General features: G+C 40.5%; 1 long non-coding RNA gene across 2 annotated transcripts; it reads left to right on the top strand.

Annotated features, from left to right (window-relative positions):
- The first annotated feature begins 777 nt into the window (after nt 1-777).
- On the top strand, nt 778-17,848 carry LOC142047158 (uncharacterized). Of its 2 annotated transcripts, none has more exons than XR_012656331.1 (3): nt 778-952; nt 13,899-13,972; nt 14,726-17,848. It is a non-coding gene; the product is annotated as an uncharacterized LOC142047158 (long non-coding RNA). The 2 variants fall into 2 exon arrangements; XR_012656332.1 differs by lacking the exon at nt 778-952 and adding an exon at nt 6,689-6,727.
- The last annotated feature ends 1,635 nt before the right edge of the window (nt 17,849-19,483 follow it).

Genomic DNA, 19,483 nt, shown 5'->3' with positions numbered 1-19,483 from the left:
ATTGCCTGCCATGTAGGATTGTTACCTCCAGTACTTTATGACATAGCCAAGGAAATGAAACAAGGTTTCTTTTAATATTGAAGGATGATGATACTCCATGCATACATAGTTCATGCTCCCAAGGCACTTTTCGAAAAGAAGTTAAGTATTATTATCCCCACTTTGCAGATGGGTGAGTTGGGGCTGGTTAAGTTACATGCCAAAGGTCACACACAAGATTGGTAGAAAAGTCAGGACTAGAAAGTAGGTATCTTAATTCCCAGACTCTCTCTATCACTACCTGACTACAGAGTTACCCAATTTACTATGTGCATTAGAGTAAACCACTAGAGGCCCCAAATAAAACTGATGATCGATTGTGCTAAGTGCTGTATAAATACAGAATAAAAGACAATCCCTGCCCCAAAGTGCTTACAATCTAAATAGATAAGACAAAGTGTGTAGGAGAGGGAAGCTGAAGCACAGGGAAGGGAAGTGACTTGTGGTAGAGTCATACAGCATGTCAGTGACAGAGCTGGGAGTAAAACCCAGCTCTCTTGAATCTCAGCCCCTTGATGTAGCCACCATGATATGCTCTAGGAATGATTTTGGGGAAGTTCTATGGCTTGTGCTATGCAGGTCGGTCGGTCTAGATGATACAATGGTCCCTCTGATGGAATGGCCTTGGAATCTGTGAATACCAAGCTTAAAATGGCTGCTTATTAAAGAAAAAATCTTTAATATTTGGTCTGCTTTTCCTTTTTATTTTTTTTATTATTATTTATTATTATCGTACCAAGGAAGACTCCCATCAAGGACCAGAAAGCAATATTTCTCATCATCTAACATCAAGGCAGCTGACAGCTGGCCCCTGCCTGTCTTATCTTTCCAACTCAATAACAGACAAGACCTTCCTCAGAGAGACTTGGGGATCAGGAATGAACACAACATTTTGCAAAACAGCACAAAGCAGGTAAAATTAGCTTTCAAAGAAAAATTCCTATGGAAAAATATATGTTCCCTGGGATCCAAATATAATTCCAAACAAAACCAACCCACCCACCCCGAGCTCCCAGAGTGTATTCTAAGTTACAATATACCATATGACCTTAACTATTGGGTACCATTTCAAATTTTATGAAGACTAAATCTGCAACAGCATGTTCTATGGACAATCTGCTGGCAGAAACCCATACTCTATAGCCCAGAGTTTCTCAAACTGGGGGTCGGAACCCCTCAGGGGGTTGCGAGGTTTTTACATGTGGGGTCGCGAGCTGTCAGCCTCCACCCCAAACCCCACTTTGTCTCCAGCATTTATAATGGTGTTAAATATATAAAAAAGTGTTTTTAATGTATAAGGGGGGGGTCGCACTCAGAGACTTGCTGTGTGAAAGGGGTCACCAGTACAAAAGTCTGAGAACCCCTGCTATAGACTGACTTGGGGGAGAAACTGTCCATCAAGGGCATGATCCAAAGTCAAATGAAGACAATGGAAAGACTCCCAATGACTTCAATAGATTTTAGATTAGGTACCAAATGCCCAATTTGGATAAAAGATATTAAAGAGGATTGAAGTGTTATAATCAATAGACATCACCTTGTTTGGGACTTTAACCATGGCTTACTAGGCAGTGATGGGTTGCCTTACCTTACCTTGATCTTAGCTCCTCCTGTTTCTCTGACACATCGGGCAGTCCAGTTCCTCCACGGATTACAGTCACTCGCTAGTTGTGGTTCTTCTTCCCAGGGAATGCCAGCACATGCAATATCCTCTGTCATTGTCTTCTAACAGGTTTGGTTCCTGATTCAGATCTTTTTCTGAACTATCCAGACCTGCCAAGGCTGCAAAATTGGACTGGAAATCACAGGAATTCAGGATTTCTTGTGAGATTCCTGGCACTTTTGTCTGTCATTTAGACAGGATACCAGAAGTGAGAAAACATTTATCAAAACGTTTTGGAAATTTTTTTGTTCATGTTTGGTTCTAAATGTGGGTGAAGATTCAGGAGTCTAATTTTGTGTCTTCCATTTCACTCAGAAGTAATTGTAAGATGACTGAGTTAGGACGGGCTCAGTCATATGAAAGAGACAGAGAGTTGCACAGAGACCTCCAGGTCAGTTTAGACCCAAAATGTAGCTACTGCAACTCCAACATTAAAAAATTGTTCTAGTAAATAAGAATCAAAACATTAAAATGACTACAGACAAAAACCTTTCTCAGGTCACCATTAACATTAACTCTTTGCACTTCAGTCAGAGGTGAAGGTGAAAATAGATTAGACAAGTCAGGGTTGTTTCTTTTGTTTTTTTTTTCTATAGTCATTTTAATGTTTGATTTCTCAAGCACAATGTTTATAACCAGGAAACAAAGGAAATTAACATAAGAGGAAAAATATAGCACAACGGCATTTTGCCTTCCCATAGGCTCTCGCCCAAGCAGGTGATTTATAGTCCTTCCCCATAGCGTCTCTTTAAGGAGAGTGGGAAACTTAGATTAATCTCTTGTTCCCCAAGGAACTCTGTCACACAGAAGAGGAGGAGGAGGAGGAGGAAATGTTTGATAATATGTGGCCTGATCCAAAACTCACTGAAGTCAATAGGCTATTTCAATGGAACATCAGTGGGCTTTGGGTCAGGCCCATATGGAGAAAAGTTTCATGGCAGAGAACCAGACAATGAGTGGGGCCGGCAGGGGGCTGGGAAATGAAAGGTGAGGAGAAAAGGGGCAGGCAGTCACCAAGCAACCCGACCCACCAAAGTATTTTGGCGCTCCCGGCCTGCTTGTAAATGATTGGGGTTTGGTTAGAGTCTGGAGCAGCTTTTCCCTGCCAGAATGTTCAGCGTAAGCCCAGACCAAATGGAATTTTTAAAGATCAGTGTTGTCACTTCTGTCAAATAATTAGCACTTGGTTACTAGGCTACTGTATACTCACACATGCTCAAGACAAAATGACAGGAGGCTGGCTTATCCAGGAGTCCAAGGAAACTTAGGCCATAATAATGGCACGTGGGGAGAGCTGCCAACTCTCATGATATTTGGTGTTTTCCTTAAAGTCTCTAGAGCCTGGAGTGACACATACACAAGAATCTCCTTTTCTTTTTTTTTTTCTTTTTTCTTTTTTTTTTTTTTAAAGGCAGAGTCTAGCCTTCATGACTGCAGAGAAAACCCTCAAGGTTCAAAAGCCAGAATGCAAACGAACTGAACTCTGGTGTATATTAGTTTTAGACTTTCATGAATTTGTGGGGGGGTAGGGAGGGCATGCCTGACATGATTTTTTGAATTCTTGGGGTTGGCGATTCTGCTGATAACACACTGGGTTCATAGACCTCTTCTTTGGCCTAGTTGGAGGTTGGCTCACTTGGTGTTTCTCCCTCTGCTGGACTTGCTGTTGCTCACTGGCCCAGTGATACTGCTGTGTATTATTGTGTATTGTGGCAGGGAGATGTCTTACTGGCACAGTGCCTCCTCCTGGTTGTCCAGGAAATTAGCTCTTCCAGCACGGAGTGCCCTCTGCAGGCCGGTGTCTTGTGTGCCCCTGGCTCCCCATGTCCCTTCCAGACCCCGGTGCCCTTTGCCCAGGGCTGCCCACCACAGCACCCCCTCTCTCTGGGTCTTCCCTCCCTGGGGAACCCCCAACCCCCTATCCCCACCTTGCCTCAGTGGCTACTGACAGTTTCCATCTAGTCCTTGCTTTCTGGGGCAGACTGCAGTCTATAAACCACTCATCATTAGCACGGGGGGTTGGACTGGCTGCCTCTGCCTGTCTCAGCAGCCCCAGTACCTGTTGTAGGCCTTTAACAAGGCCTGCAGCCTGTGGTTTTACTAGGCTGGAGCTCCCCAACTTCCTCTGCCCTTCCCCAGCACTGTTCCACCTCAGGTACCCTCCTCAGCTTCTCAGGCAGCCAGGCCCTTCTCTCCCTAGGGAGCTAGAGAGAGTATCTCCTCCTGAGCTCCTGGCTCACAACCTTTTTATAGGGCCAGCTGTGGCTTGACTGGGGCATGGTCTCAGCTGTGGCTTCCCCAATCAGCCTTTCCCAGCCATAGCCCCCTCCAGGGCTGCTTTTAACCCTTTCAGGGCTAGAGCAGGGTAATCACCCCGCTACACGTATATATAAAACTTCACTCATATTAGAAGGGGACAGTTTTTACAGGAGTTGGCTTGTACATATAGGATATATTTGCAGTCTCCTAAATATTGCATTTTTCCCTAAGGGGTGACATCCAGGAAATGTCCTTGTGGGTGGAGTCCCTGGGATAAACATTGCTGCCTTCTGACTCCAGTTAGAAATGCAACCTGAAAGAGCACTGAAAGATCCTGCAGAAAATGGTAAGGAGGAAGGGGTCTTCCCATTGTTCTTCATTTGTCCTTCCCGCTTAATCTGTTACTCCAGCTCAACTGCCTCTGTGTACATGGGCAAGTGCGAATAACACACTGTCAGCCTGTTTCTGGCTATTTGCTTAGGGAAGACCTACTAAGAAACACACTTTATTAACCTGATATTTGTGTGCTTGAATTCATGAGATAGAGTTTGTAAAACTGAACCCCTAAGGCTGAGATTTTATGAAAATGATTTCAGGTCTGGAAAAATTGCCTTAACGTGAGAGGTTTAAGGTGCTTGATCTATTTAGACTATCAAAAAGCAGATCAGGAGGTAACTTGATTACAATGTACAAATACCTTCATGGGGAGAAAATATCAGGTACTAAAGGGCTCTTCAGTCTAGCAGAGAAAGGCATAACATGACCAATGGCTGGAATTAAAGCCAGACAAATTCAGATTAGAAATAAGGCAAATGTTTTTAACAAAGAGAGTAATAAACCATTTGGAACAAACTACCAAGGGAAGTGATGGATTCTCCATGTTATGAAGTCTTCATATCAAGACTGGATACCTTTCTGGAAGATATGTCTTAGCCAAACACAAGTCACTGAGCTCAATTCGAGAGTAACTGAATGAAATTCTCAGGCCTGTATTATACTGGAGGTCAGAGTAGATGGTCTAATGGCCCTTTCTAGACTATAAAAGAACAATAAGGGAGTTAACTGCCCAAATCCCATTGAATTTAGTTCACTATCTCCCTTAAACTCCTTTGAAAGTTCCAGCCTAATAGTTTGTATCGGAAAGGACATCTGGTTTGCTTTGTGTTCTCTGCTTATTGAGGATTAGAACTACATACACCATTACCTACTGTTAGCATACAGCATCAACTTGTAGCTGGTTTTCCCCTTTATTTGTTTAAAAACTAAAAATATCTCCTGAGAGAGCTATTAGTCACTCTGCCCACATATTAATAAATTGCATAATGATACCATGAGGCATCCAAAAACCTTTCAAAATGTTATGTTACTTTTTTGATAATTTTCTATAAAGCCAGTGAATCCAAGTGGAGCCATATGTGTATGTATTTAATCCAGAAATCCAGAATAGTCTAAGATCTAATCTAATATATAAATTAGAATAATATACAGTGTGATTTTTTTCCATCCTAATTTGCTCTGTCTTCATAGCATATTTTGTATGCATCATCTTAGATTTGTAGATCCAGTTCTTAGCTTAATTGCTTAGGGCTCCACTCAGTAATAATTCAGCCTGCCAGCTGTTGGCTTAAGGAAGTTTTACAGATCCACTACCTAAATTTAGTGGCAAAAATCCTGAGGGTTATTGAGGAATTGTTAGGGCTTTTGGTTCTGTCCTCTCCTGTATTGTTCTTTTGCCCCAGTTGTCATATATATATTGCAGTGATGCAATGGAGAATGGCTTTAGGGGGACTCCATGGAGCATTTAATAATAATATTTTGCGTTCATCGAGTGCTTTCCTTTCCAAGTTCTCAGAGCTTTATAAAGGTGGGTACCTGATATCCTCATTTTACTGATGGGCAGTTCTAGGAGGCTGGGTGTGGGCTTGAACTGTGTAGTCCAAATCCAAATGTTCCCCAGGCTGGTAGATGTTTGGATCTGGGATTCCAGTGTGGGGCCCATTTTTAGAAATTCAGCCTATAAAAGAGGCAAAATCTACTATAGTTCTCTTGAGCAAGGAGAGGCAGGGTCCTGGGAAGATGTAGGTACTGATGTTTTGAAATAGTTTTTCCATAGGCCATAACTTGTGGCATCTGAAAAGCAGGTCATGTGAGAAGTCTCACATAGTAAGCTGGTAAGAGGTGAATGAATTCAGTCGCAGCCTTCTGGTCCATTTCCTTTCCTTCCTCCTCCCACCATACTATCAGACCGTCCATTAAAGCTGTAAGTGATTTCTTCCGAGGCATAGCTCTGAAGGGATTCCAGTTGTTCACCCTATGTAATTAATATGCTGTTCCTATGGATGTCAATTGGCAGAGGAGATCAAGGGTTGCGGAATGGAGCTTGTGCAGAGTGGGACCAGAATATCTACGCATTTTGTTTTGTGGGCCCTTTAAGTGATCAGAACATACCAATTTACAGGCTTTGAAGAGCCTTTTACAGGTCACCTTTCAGCAGGCTTCCAGTGGTTTACTGTGGATGCTATGGTCTACCTCCTAGTCACTGCAACTCACGATTGCGGTATGTATCTTGAGTTGGAGTTAACCTCCCTTACTGGGGTAAAAATCACTTAATTCCTCTTGCATGAAAATGAAGGTGCTTCAGTCCATGGAAGGAGGAGAGTTTATTTACATATCTCAATATGCTCTGCTCTGCAGCTTGGCATCATGCAAAAAGAAAAGCCAGATGTGAAAAAAAAAAACTGGATGACTTCTTGTTGGATCAGCTAGGTAGGTGCAAAGCATATTCTAAAAACTAGGGCATGTTTTTAATGGATATTTTTAAAATGTGGGAATTAAACACTTCCCGAGGGGCAACTTGACGGGTTGACTGAATGTATTAGGAATGAGCAGCTTTGGATAAGATGAGAATTGAACCCAACATCTGTTGATCTCCTTTGTGGAGTTCACTGACCGCTCAGTGCTTAAAGTGCTTGAAAAAGATCTGCTTTTTTTGTGATCGCGCACTGTACCAGCACAGAGTGATTTTTGTTTCTCCATTTCACACTCGGGAGATTTTGGATCTAAAAGACTAATCTTAAAGGAGATCAGACAGACTCATCAAGTAGAGTGAGCTGTAAAGATGCCACAAGGGGACTGGGAGGAATTTTGCTGGAAGCCTACGACTGGCATAATCAATCCACTGCTGGTCTCTTCACAGGTTGTAGGGTAAGGCGCATCATAGTGGTAGAGACAGGAGGTCACATGTCAGGAATGGGAGAAAAATATTACTGGAAGGGGAGTGTGTATTTTTACAGGATCTCGAGAAAATATTGTTGCAGGTCAGTAGTCCCCCTTTTTATAGACTTTGTTGTTTAGCTTCTTTGAGGTCTTTGGTTTTTTGCCTGCCCAATATCCACCTTGACATCCAGTTCCAACAATAAAACCCCTAGCTTTTGATCTATTGTTTCCATGCTTGCTGACAACCTCTGGGCAATTTAAGAAGGGAGCAGGGAATGGGATAGTCACGCTTGTTAATATTCCTCCCTTCCAGCAAGACGTAGGGCTGACCTTGAAATGCTGGCTTTGGATAATACTTGTGAAAACGGTTCCACTAAACTGAAACAAAATCTGCAAGCGAAGGTTGCATGTTTCCTGGAAAGACCTAGAAACAAACATAGGTCTTAAACTTTGTATTTCCGCAGTGAACATTTTGTCCTGTTTACAGTATCTCAGCAGAATACTAAGTTTTTTGTCTTGTTCATATGTTTTTCATAAGGGAAAATATCCATGCAGTTTTAAAATTTTATTAGATTCAAACAGGAAAGAGAGAGGATGTGGTTTTAAAAAATGCTGTTCACTTTCTGCCTTTTTTGCATAGTATTTTTTAAAACTCCTTTGAAGTTCTTTTAAAAAAGGTCAAGTAAATTAAAGAGGGGGAAATGATTGCTCGTAATTGCTTTGTGGGTAAATTAAGACAATGTGGGCTAAATTTAATGAAAAAAAATACCGGCAAGGCATATTGGCTGGGATGTATGCTCAACATATGAAGAGAAGGAAAAACTTGCCTTATTTTCAAAACTTTTCTACTTAGAAACAGGGGCGCTGATAGGAAGGGCTGAGGTCCATAAGTAATAATAAAAGCATTCCCCCTCCTCTTCCTTCTTAAAAGTGAGAGCCGCAAAATGAATGAGAAAATTATGTTAAATTCAGATGACAATCTGGGTTGTGGGAAAGCATCATTAAACAAATGTTAAGTAACCAGTTTTATTGTTTGTCAGTTTTCCCTCCTTGGTTCCCTGAAGCTTTCCCAGAATGAACATGAGAGATACCATGGGTTATGTAGATTGCACTGAGCATTCTGATACACCTCTACCTCGATAGAACGTGACCCGATATAATGTGAATTCAGATATAACGTGGTAAAGCAGCGCTCAGGGGGTGGGGTGGGACTGTGCACTCCGGTGGATTAAAGCAAGTTCGATATAACATGGTTTCACCTATAACGCGGTAAGATTTTTTGGCTCCCAAGGACAGCGTTTTATCGAGGTAGAGGTGTATTTGTGATTCTTCTGGGGCATGTTCAGTGAACCAGGAAGTTCTAGAAGGGTTTTACAGAAGGAAAAAAGCATTTTAAAAAAATGACTTTTCTTTTTGCTGACTGTCCGTCACCTTTTGGGTAATGGGGATATTAACAAAGAAATTAGTGCTTAGCCTAGTTTTCATTTTGCTTTGCATTTCATCTTTGATAAATTAATCATGTAGACCTGAGTAATTAGTCTCATCATTATTACTTATTTACTTTTGGTAGCACCTGCAATGCACTAAAGAGTCCTGTGGCACCTTATAGACTAACAGATGTATTGGAGCATAAGATTTCCTGGGTGAATACCCACTTTGTCAGTGGGTATTCACCCATGAAAGCTTATGCTCCAATACATCTGTTAGTCTATAAGGTGCCACAGGATTCTTGTTGCTTTTTACAAATCCAGACTAACATGGCTACCTCTCTGATAGTTGCAATGCACTAGGCACTCTCCGGGCATAAAAGGAATAGTCCTTGCCCTAATGAGCTTACATACTAATGCCTGATCCTGCAAACCCATATGCACATGCTTGTAACTTTACATATGTGTGTAGTTTCGTTAAATTCATTGCATAAAGTTGAATACGTGATTGGGGGCCTAAAAGACAAATGAACAATTTGGCCAAGGTGGTAATAGGTCATAATAATATAAAATCTGAGTAACACAATGTGTGCAAACGAGCACTGTAGTTGTAGGGATAGATAGAAATAGTCAGATCTTGGAGATGTTTTTGAGGAAAAAGTGACAGGATTTGAATATGACTTGGATAGGTGGGGTAAGGGAAAGGGTGGTATAAAAAATGGACCCCCAGGTTACAGGCCTGGATGATGGGGATTATGGTGTAGCTGTCAACAATGATGAAGAATGGGAAGAAGTATAGTGCTTGGGAGTAAGGATAAGATGAGTATGTTTTGTCTATGTTAAGATGGACAACCCCATGCTCCGGGCGTCCCTAACCCTCTGCCAGAAGCTAGGACTGGATTTATCACTTGATAAATTGCCTTGTTCTTTTCATTCCCTCTGAAGCATCTGGCACTGGCCACTTATTGTATATTTATATAATACCTTTATATATATTTATTGAAGAAAATTTCTTAATTGCCTTCTGCTATATTTAAATTTGGAGATAAGCAGTAAATCTATATTGTAAGTCTTTTTGCTGGTATATTCTCTCCCTGGGTGACATGGTAGTTGTAGTTCAAATATATTTATCAGCTCCTGCACCAATTTAAATGTTTATTTTTCTATCATTGAATAACATAGAGGGAATCTAAATTCCTCTAGTTCAGTGGTTCTAAAACTTTTTTTTCCGCGGACCACTTGAAAATTGCTGAGGGTCTCAGTGGACCACTTAATGATCTTTTCAAATGTTGTTTGTACCATTAGCTAACTATTGTAACACACTTTGGATAAAAGTGCTATATAAAAAAACTTAATAATTATTAATATTTTTTGTTCTACAAATAAAAACACACAACTCATATTTTAATATCAATAGTCTTATCTTTCTATGCCCCCCCAAGGTCACCACCTCACCTTACATGTGTGTCTTCTCCAGGGTCCAGGCACCTAATTAGAAGAGCCATGCCTGTGCGGCTCCATTAATTAGGTGGGTGGCCCTTCATTCTCTTGTGTGAGGCCACCAAGGTGTGCACCTTAGAGGGAACTATCCGCGGACCACCTGAATGGAGCTCGCAGACCACTGATGGTCCACGGACCACAGTTTGAGAACCTCTAGTCTAGTTTTTCCATTTAATAAAATTGTACATGTATAAATATTTAAGTAAGGGTAGAATCAGGCAAACTGATGTATGAAACCATGGCTGCTGCTGTGGCTTTAGGAACCAGTCACAAGAGCTTGTTTCAGTTCTATTTTCTTCTCTACCAGCCTTCCCCACCCCCGCCATTCCCCCCGCAAGTTTACTTTCCAATAAACTTGTGGGTTTATAAAGTTCTCTGTTTAGACTTTTTCACAGAAAGTGAGTAAATTAAAATCAAACGAGAAAGTAAATATGAATTCAGATGTCTCCTAGAGTCATGGAGAGTGTTTTAATGAAGTTAAGAATTGAGGCTCAGCTCCTAATTATTATTGAACTGAGAAGTTTGCCAAGGCACTTGGACCCTCCCTCTGACATTTGAGTTTGACTCTGAATACACTGGTCTTTGATGGACTGGTTTTATTTGTCCCTCTCAACCTGCCAAGGCTCAAATATGGCCCATGACTGTTCACAAAGACCTAACAAGAGAGAAACACAAGACATTTATGGAGGAAAACTATACAATTCTGTGGGATTTGTCTCTTTGGCATATATACGTTTCCATAACCCCCATTTCATTATGCTTTATATCTGATGTAAATATACTTCAACAATAAAGGGCAGTGAGGGTGCCAGATTTGCATGGAACATAGGTAATTTGAGGATTAAAATGTGCGATGTCTCTACAAATAAAGAGCATTTTGAGTGGTGTTCCTGGTTAACGCAGCTGAAAGTTAAAGTCAAACAATAAAGGGGCTGGGGGAGCTACACGAGTCTGTTTTTCTGCAGATGTGCCATTGTTGCTTCCACCCGTGCAGGTTCACCAGTGGTTGCACCAGCATTGACGGGCTTGTGGGCATTTTAATCAGCATCTTGTTTACCCCTGCTTAGAGCAGGTGTAGATGATATGGTGGTTAAAATGCCAGTGCCCGGTCTACACTAGTATTCCCACCATTACTACCACTGTTGGGAAAAATACTAAGTTAAGGGTTTTTTAATTTTCCTCAGGCCAGTGGGTAGGAAATCTCCATTTTCACCAAGAACATGCTGTTTGGGAATTGGTTTTGGCCTGCTGTAGAAAGACTGGGAGTAACAGATTCCTCCTTACCTTCCTTTCTCATGGGATAGCAGAAACTTCCTTCTCAGTTCCTGCTCAGCTCAACCAGAGGAGAAGGTGATAATCCTCTTGGACTGTATCATTTTATCCTGATCCAGTAGATGATAATTGCTGCATCCCAAGAGGATTAGCAGGATGGGGAGGAAAGATTTCTCTAAGGCTATGCCTATGCTAGGCTTTGTTCCTGAACATTTCCCATCATCATTACCACCTGTTCAGCTCCACGAGGGGTAGCAGTGGTGGGGGGCTAGTGAAGATAAGGCTTCAGGAAGCTGTTAGTGGTTAAATGCCATATCATCTAATTCCCTTCTTAAAATCTATCTTTGCCATCATCTCTGAAAATCACTGTCATATGATGCTGGTGAGACTGGTGGTACCCTGTGACTATTGAAAGGACTGTGTTTCCCGGCTGCTACCTGGTCCTCCCAGCCCATTTATTCATCTGTTGCTCAATGTCTAACGCCAGAATTGAGATGTCTGGGGCAGGGCCTGCCTTTGTGTTATTTCTTTGTACAGTGCCTAGCATAATGGTGCTGTGATCCTTGTTCAGTATCCCAAGATGTCAGCACAATAGAAATAACAAAGAATGTTAGGCTTGTTTATTGCACATGCAGTGTGTGGTGTGCAGCTCCAAAATGTCTACTCACATTAGATATCATGGTCACATCTTAGGAGCCTTCACACCCTGTCAAGTCAAACTCACTTATTTAAAAAGCTTCTAAATATGAATCCATAGATCACAGTAGCTTCATTAGTACAGTAAACTCACGTATAAAAATTTGTATAAATACTGTATGTTTCAGCAAGGCAGGCCATCTGCTGTACACAGCACACACTTTCAAAGCTGGTTGGCCGGAGGTACAGTACGTGTTTACAGAAAACCATAGCAGTTCTAAAGAAGCCAGTTAGGTTTATCATGTCAATTTTCATAGAACTCAAAGGCGGGGGAGCTGAGGTTTCTTCAAACTGACATCAAAAGGACAAACAGACCCATTTTGATCTCTTTAAAAAGATATGATAAGTCATGCTCGTTGGAGGAATAAACTATTTGTTATGGCAAGAACCTCGTGATTTTTTTGAGCTTTCAAGCAATAGAGTTACAGAACACAACATCCATTGATAGAGGATAACATAAGAACAAGTCTCTTGCATTTGTTTTTCTTTCGATGTACAGATGCAAGAGTTCTATAAATACTACTCAGTGAGAGTCATTGTGAAAAAGTCGTATAGAGAAATGGCTTCATTTCAAAATGATACAGAGGCCAAGATCCAAAATTCATTTCTTTTCTTCAAAATGAAATGACAATGGGATTAGAAATGTTATGTTTTGGGTATAAGAGCTATATTGGTCTAATCAGCCATTCAAAATATGCTGCCTTCATATAGCTCCTTAGCAATACAAATAATCAAACTGAAAGCATGTGTCTGCTTGCCAAACATGTTTACAGTATCTCATAAACATCCATCTTACTACTACTGTGTAGCTTATAAAGCACCGAGGGTTATTTAACTTGCAAAGTACCGTTACACTGTGTGCATGCAATAAAACAGAATAGAAGTTTAGATTGAGCAGTGAGGATAGTTGTATGTTGAATTTTCAAGAGATGAGTCAAATAGTCTTGTTTAGATATCAACTGGCTCAACGAATGTACAAACCCACTATCACTATTTATTAAGCATATATTTTAATGTAGAGATTAAGGTGGAATTTCGTTACAAGTACAGAAGAGTCCAAGCCCCATAGAGTTGGAGCACACCAAGTTTAAAGGGGAGTGGGTGTTCAGATTGGAAGTGTTAGATTGGCCCACAACAGAGGGATCAGCCATGATTTGTTCTCTGATGAATCCTCTGGCAATGTAACATAAAATGTTTCCTAAACAGCCAGTCAGGTCTCAAGAGTTTTCTGGATTTCGTTCAGGTTTCTTAGTTGCTGTTTCCTACTGATGGAATGCGACAAGTTCAGTGGGGGCTAGTGGATAGGACGCTGGACTAGCGTCTGGAGACCTAGCTTCTATTCACAGCTCTGTCACTGATGTGTTTTACCTCTCCGTGGATTTGTTTCCCCTCCCATCTTTTGTTTGCTTATATTGTAAAGATCTTCAAGGCAGAGACTGTCTCTTACTAGCACAATGATCGCAGTGGAATCTTTTAGGAATTACTGCAGTACAAATAATACATTAAAATCATGTCAATGACACGTACCCAGAGCTTGCTCAATGCTAGTATCTCTTTTGTAAATATTCCTGATAAAGAACCTGACTCTTGGTCAGAACTGCAGGACTAGAGCTGCAATATTTACGTTTTGAATGTAAATAGTGGTTATTACATTGACTCTAAAAGGTTGGAAGACATTCTCTCTTTGGCCTTTGTTGTCTGAGGTGTGGGTCCCATGGTCACTTAGCCAGTGTGCATTCCCCCAAAGAAATGTCATGGTCCTGGAAGTTTGCCAGTAAACAGCCATTTTGGATTGGTAAGTAACTTTACTTCGGTTGTCTTCTCAGATTGCACATTACTCATTTACAAAGGAATATAAAGATGCATGTCGTATGTTTTCAGTGCTTGGACAATATTTAAGGTACAGAAGCATATGGATCTGGCTTTTTATTTCTTTCTGCCCTGTATTTTTCAAAGAAGTTTCATACCTAATTCATTGACTGCTAAGAGAACAGTTGTTTATATTTTTACCACTGATCATTTTTTACTGTTGGAAAAATTAATACAACGGAAGGACTTTTCATCAAGTCCTTATTTATATTGTATGATGGGACAGATTGTAAACTGAAGAACTTTATCTGTAGTGGCTGTTTTAAACATGTTCTGAGCATCCCAAAGGGTACCAACACTGTAAATAATAAAGGGTATGAACGCTGGGCCACATCGGCAGCTGATGTAAACAGGTGTAGTGTCACTGAAGTCAGTGGAGCTGTGCAAACCTACATCAGCTGAGGATCTGGTACATCATCTCTAATCCTATCTTCAAACTTTGTACTAAGCCTTGTAAGTCAAAGCAAAAGTGCTATAGGATCACCAACCAATGTGTGTGGGAGTGTTTTGTTTCTCTGTGAGCAGACATGCCCTACTTTATAAAAAAAAAAGTGCCTTAATTTTTTTTTATCAATACATTGTTCGGAAATAGATATATTTAAAGTTTTGGTAAGTATTTTGGCTCCATTTTTATATGACAGATTTTCCTTTTCATTGATTTTTTCCCCCACTCACATACAGTCATTGAAAGCCTTTGAAAAAGCAAACCATCTAATTTTGTAAATAGAACATACTGTGCATTTTGTTGGTTGTGAGTTTCCTAACTGCAGTTTCTCTTTTGCAGGACTTCTGGAAAAAGGTGAGAAGGACAGGTGAGTCTGGAGTAATGGATGGCCAGTGACCTTTCATAACTTTTAGGAAGGAAAACCATCACCAAACCAGACAGCTCAACTGAGATGTGTTCTTGTACAAAAATAAAATAAAATAAAATTAAAAAAAAAAAGGAAAAATGGGTGACAAGACAGTGCAGTCAGGATTACAAAGAGGCATATGTTTGTTCTATTCCTTTGCTAAGTGACTTTGCCTCTCAGAACCCAAAGTTTTCAAATATCCCAGTATCTGCTTTGGGAAAAGGGGGATGTGGTGGAGGTGGCACATGGTCAGAAAAGTCATTGCAATCTAGAAAGAAAAGCTGTTAGCCGAATTATGTTAAATATCATATTAATAGAGGAAAGTATTCTAGCAAGTATTCTAAATCCATCTCTATTTTCCTTCTAGAGAGCTAAATCCATTTAAACCTTGACAGAGCTGATAAAAAACAATGGACAAGCTGAGAAGTGCCCAGGTTTTTAATTCACTGGGCGATTTCATGCATTTCCCCATAAATTTGCCTGACAGCTCACAGTGGTCTCTCTTTAAACATTTACCTTTACCATTTGGAAGTAATTAGCCTTACCACATTATTAGAGGCAGCTGGCACAGGTCAGTAGTATGGGCATTGGCTCAGCAACCAGTGCTGTAGTGGTAAAAAAAAAAAAAAGAAAAAGAAGTGAGTAAACACCTAAACTAAACTCCACAGTCCCCGAAGAAGAAATGGGTAAACTTAATTTGCCCTCGACTTCACTAGTGTCTTCAGTTACCCAGATCCACTGGTCTAAGTCCCCATAATAAGGGGTGGGTGTTGAGATCCTAGTACCCAGTTGTGTTGGTGCCTGCTGCCTTGGGAAAGAAAGGATTTCATCGCCTTCTGCTCTTGTAACCATCACCTGTGCAAGATCCAGTTACTCAGACGTGGCACAGGGCTCTAGAATTTTGCTCTTCAAGGTCCTGATCCTGCACGATTGAAGTTAATGAGAGTTTTGCCATTGAAGTCAACCAGGGCATTAGGCCTCAGTGTAAAGAGTCTGGGGTCTCATGCATAGCATCAAATGGAACAGTATCCCATTATCAGGACAGGAGTCAATAAAGATTTAGAAAATCTGGTGCAGCAGAGTAGGCCCTAAGCTCATGCAGAGCTGCAATATGCCTTCACTTAGGTTTCTGTGTTCCGCTTAGGCCCACAATTAAATGCTCAGTGGAAACAGTTATTATTCATCCATATTTGCTTCCTCATATGAAAGATAGGAAACTCCTAATCAGGAAAATACAGCACAACAGCTTATTGCAGCCCACGGGCCACACGTGGCCAGTTAGGGTGAGCAACCTGCGGCCCACAGGCCACACGTGGCCAGTTAGGGCAAGCCGTTGGCGGACTGCCAGACTGTTTGGGCCAGGCCTGTGCCACTTCCCACAGCTCCCATTAGCCAGGAACAGTGAAGTGCAGTTACTGGGAGCTGTGGGTGGCCGTGCAAGACGCCAGTCGCTTGCCCTGATGGGCCACATGTGGGCCACAGGTTGTTCACCATAGGCTTATTGTATGGACTAGATAAGGATTTGATCTTTGACTAAAAATCTTAACACCAATCCACCGAATCTTTCCTGCTCAGGATAATTTCACTCTTAAAAAAGTGGAACGTAAAAACCCAGTTAACTCTGCTAGGATAGCATAGCAATAACGTGTGTATGGGAATGCTCCATTCCTAGACTGAAAGTTCTGTAAAGTTACCCTGCCGATGTTTAGAATTTCTGTTACTTTAATAAGATTGCATCCTTAAATGAAGGATTAGAGTTAGTTTGATATGTTTATTGTCCTCTGTCAGACTGGTAATAATATTCTTTTTCTACATTAAAATATACACCATTGCTTATATAGTTGCATATTTATTCCTCCCTCACCACACTTTCACTTCTGTCCCCTTTAATCATTAATGAGTAGTATTCAGGTTCCAGATGATTTAAAACTATGATCCACAGAGACCTTGGCAGTATCTTTGCTGGAATAACACTGATCCTCTAATTTTAAGACTTTAAATTCAAAACACATGGCTCTGCCACTTCTAACTCTCAAAACAAGTCTTGGAGTGCAGTGATTATCACTAGAGTACAAACCACAGCTACTCAGTAACTCTTAGCAAACCAAAACCATAGAATTTAAATTGTGGTTCTGGTTAGAAAAGTGACTATTTTAATAATTGCTCCATTTTACTCAAGAGATCTGCTCCCTCTGCATGCTGCAAATATCTCTGCTGATTTTATTGACTGAAATAAGATTTTACTGCTTTTCACTCCTCTTAGTACTGCAAATGCCAGGCAACTGGGAGAGTGAGCCAGATTCTTTACAGGCTCACACATCCACAGAATTGTTAACTAGGTTCCAACTGCAGAACATTTATTACTGATGATGTGAGAGCCAGGACAAACACACTTTGACTTTCAAATCCCAGGGAGAGTTTGCAGGGTAAATGGCAGTTAAACAAAACTAATTTGTTTTCTACTTGTGAATTGGGCTATTTTGAAACAGCATCGTGTAAAGGCAATAAAGATGGAACCATGCAATGTTATTTTTATGGGGTAACTTTTCAGATTATATTCATTCTTTAGATCTTGTCAGGAATCTGGTGTCTGAACAAAGGAAAGCATAGAAAGAAACTGCATGAAATGTGGGGTGGAGAGAAGATGAAAATTGAAAACATAAGGATGTAAGAGCCTCAAATGTTATGTTTTCACCTTAGTTTGAGACAATAATTTCACTCCTTTTGTGTCGCCCTGATGTGGATTTCTTCCATCTACCTTTGGGGTTAAGCTTGGGCATTTATTAGTTAATGTTAAACCAGACATTGTTTCCCCCTTGCTTAAGACCTTTCTACATGTGTTTACTTCTTCACAAAATTAGATTCTGGTTTCAAAGCTTATTGTTTAAAGTCACTGCCTTAAATGTTATACCTGTATTAAATGTTATACATGCATTTTGTGTCTACAAATATGTCTCTCATTACAATATTGTGAATGTTAGCTCTGATATGTATACGTACTGTATATGCAAAATAAATAAAATGTTGGTAGGATGAGAGCAAATTCATTATAAACATTTTTAGGTGTCTCAGTTTACTATAAATAACAAGTCTTAGTATATTTCATTGATATTTAAATATATGTGCTTATTAATTAACTGGTTGGAATTTTGTAGTACTTGAGCAGTTGATGTCCAAAATGTGACATTTGGTTTTAAGGGATGACTGTTTAGCATGTATGCAGAATGTTTTGGTCTTCTTGGAATGTATCTTACAAGCAAGTAAAAGTAAGCCCAGTGCATTTCTAAATGTCAAATGTGCTGAACTACTTTTCCCTTGTGCTGTTAGAGGAAATATTCTTAGGATGGTCAAGGATCTCCAGGGAAATTTCAGTCCTGTCCTATACTAGATATCAGGGTGTTTCCCAAGGACTTAATGCAATATATATAACCCTTCTAAATTAATGATGCCCAGAAAAAATCCCGTGAAAGATTTCAACAAGATGTCATGTCTCAGGTTGCTTTTAATAAACACTTCGACATCATGGTTTGCCATGATGCAATCTGTTTGCCAGAAGCTGGGAATGGGCGACAGGGGATGGATCACTTGATGATTACCTGTTCTGTTCATATCCTCTGAAGACCCTGGCACTGGCCACTGTCGAAAGGCCGTATACTGGGCTAGATGGACCTTTGGTCTGACCCAGTATGGCTGTTCGTATGTTCTATGTTCTTATATAAAGAACAAACAGATTTTCTGGATACATGCAGAATTGCTGGTGGTCTACATGCAAAGAAAACTTTCATTGTTGTCCTGTGAGCTTGTCTTCTATCTATCTAAGTACTAATATGTTCCCCAATGCCATAGTGTCTGAAGTGTTCTCTGATCAAACCTGGGGTGGATCCTCTGAGGGCTGTTTCTTATTTGGTTGTTCCAAGGACATGATCAGGAACAAAAGGTGAGATCTTGCTCCCTTTGAAGTCAATAGCAAAACTCATACACTTCAATGGTGCAGGTACACAAAGGATATCTTTCCAGGGTATTACACAAGGCATATTTGTTTGGAGCAGAGTAGTCATGCTAAGACCATCATTTCTTTTCAGCATCTGCCTGGAACATGGTGCGTAGTAAGAAAGAGAAGGGGCAGATCAAGCTCATACCCACTGAGAGCTCTAGAAGCTAACCAGAACAAATCTCCATAAGGGGACACAAAGGCCCATTAAAACTTCTGAATAGTTGTCTATTGAATGTAACCTGGTAGGCAGGAAGGATCCTTTATTTTTATTTTTTTTTCCTTCTATGGCTGATCCCATTCTCCTCTTTTCTGGAAGCCAGGTTCAAAGATATGTCAAATGCAGCAATACTTCAACAATAATGCTGCCACCATGCCAGGAAAATCTAGGAAGTGTTTTGGGAGCTCTCAGAATGTTTTTCAGGACTAGGCATGGCAAATCATTTGCACAGTTACCATTAACAATGATGCAAATTGTGCGTTTAATTCCCTGGAAATTAAATCTTCATCTGTTCAGGGGAAAACAGGAACCAAAAGAGATTAAATATTGGAACAGGAAAAATCTTTTTAAAAACATGCTGTCTTTTCAGATAGGAAATTTCCCAGTCCATCCACTATCCAGCCGTTGAGTTTACTATTTGAATCATAGACTTAATTCATTGTTTAAAATGATTTTTGCTGTGTACTGCTCAGAACTAGG

This window comes from Chelonoidis abingdonii, chromosome 7, assembly GCF_003597395.2.
Source record: "Chelonoidis abingdonii isolate Lonesome George chromosome 7, CheloAbing_2.0, whole genome shotgun sequence".
Lineage (NCBI taxonomy): Eukaryota > Metazoa > Chordata > Testudines > Testudinidae > Chelonoidis > Chelonoidis abingdonii.
This window is presented reverse-complemented; position numbering and strand designations above follow the sequence as displayed.